The sequence below is a fragment of the Coenobita brevimanus genome, chromosome 85 (genome assembly GCF_032717465.1).
Source record: "Coenobita brevimanus isolate Jiangsu-jjx chromosome 85, ASM3271746v2, whole genome shotgun sequence".
In the NCBI taxonomy this organism is placed as follows: Eukaryota; Metazoa; Arthropoda; class Malacostraca; order Decapoda; family Coenobitidae; genus Coenobita; species Coenobita brevimanus.
This window is the reverse complement of record NC_137038.1, coordinates 7,992,970-7,994,805: the sequence shown is the minus strand read 5'-3', so window position 1 is coordinate 7,994,805 and position 1,836 is coordinate 7,992,970.

The following is a 1,836-nucleotide window of genomic DNA, read 5'->3' as shown; positions in this document are numbered from 1 at the left end:
CCCTTCTTCCATTCCCGGAAAAGCCTTCTTTTCGCCTTAACTGCATCTTCTACACCCTCATCCCACCACCAAGTTACTTTATGTCTTGGTGGTCCTCTTGTCCAACCACATGTTACATCAGTAACTCTCAAGAAATTGTTCTTGAGGGCTCTGTACTGTTCATTAACACCTCTGTCCACAGCTCCCTGTTCAGCCACCACTCTCCTCAACTCGCTATAGAAGGCATCCCTTACTATTTGGTTTTTCAGCTTCCATATTTTCCTCCTAGGTACATAAGTCCTCTTTTTCATCACTTGTTCTTTATGCACCATATCTCAAATCAATAGTTTGTGCTGTTGCACACACTCCTCACTTCCTATAACTTTAACATCCCTCACTAACGTCCTATCGACCCTCCTAACCAGAAAATAATCTATCTGACTGCTATTTCCCCCAGACTCATACGTAATTAACCTACTGTCTCTTTTCCTAAAATGTGTGTTGCACACAATCATGTCCGTTGCCTCCCCAAACTCGAGTATACTTTCCCCTTCTACATTCCTTAGACCATACGCACAGCCCCCATGCACTCCTTCATAACCTTGTGCTGCTTCACCCACATGACCATTTAAGTCCCCTCCCAAAATTACTATCTCATCATCCTCCATACCACCCACTACACGTATTAAATCATCCCAAAATCTATCTTTCTCTGATTCATCCAATCCTGCCTGTGGAGCATATGCCGATATAATCGTAGCTATCTTTCTTCCCAACAGAATTTTCACTACCAATATCCTATCGCTTACTCTCAAAACATTCATAACATATTCCACCCATTTCTCCGTAACCATCACACCAACACCTCCATATCCGTCTGTCCCCCCCTGCCAAAACAACTTATAGCAACAGTCCTTCCCAATAATCTTTCTGGCTGATCCACCCCTGTACCGGACTTCCTGCAAACACGCCACATCCACCCACCTCCTACTAAATGCCTCAACGACTTCCCCCGCTCTTCCCCTCAAACTTCCCACATTCCATGAACCCACCCTCATCCCCATGGGTGATTTACTGTCCTCAGGCTTGCTTTGAAACTTATTTTGTTTTGTCATCTTCAGTATTAATAAAGGGGGACAGACACAGCACAGGTCCCACTCACTGCACAGTCCCAGGTCCAGGCAATGGATCTGGGACCCCTAGCCCACCAGCTTACCAGTGGCTGTGGTAGTGGCCTTGGGGCACCCTGCCAGGACAGCTGCAGGGACACCCTCCAAGTGCGACTTGGCACTGCAACTATCCTGCCATTATACACCCACTGATAGGGCAGCCTCCTGAGGCGCTACTCCCAGGTTCGGGCCCCTCTCTATTGGGCGGAAGCGGCAGCCTGGAAACCGCAATGCCCTGTACCCTCTAGCACAGGCCCGAGCCCCATCTCGCCCTGGACCCACGATCTATGCCAGCGGAACCCTCGCCACACCTCCCCCCAGAAGTCCGCCACTAGGTAGCGGGGCAAAGTTTTCTGGCCTCATGCCCTTGCTGGCATGCACTTACAGATGTAAGTGAAATTTATTTAAAATGAAAAACATGTAGAAAATGTACTAACAGCTTTTCCTAGTGAGATGCTGCCAATATTTTGAATGAATACATAAATCGCGAACGACTGTATGGTTCTTTTTTCCTGGTCTTACCAGCTAATCAAGTGTCACAGTATATACAAAAACCATCCATTGAGACTAATACATTTTATTAACATGATCCTTGGACATCATGCTCTGTTTCCACTAATATACAAGAAATAATTCCAAAAAGGTAAAAAAATGGACTATGTATTGAAAATATCAGGGTAGTGTTTTT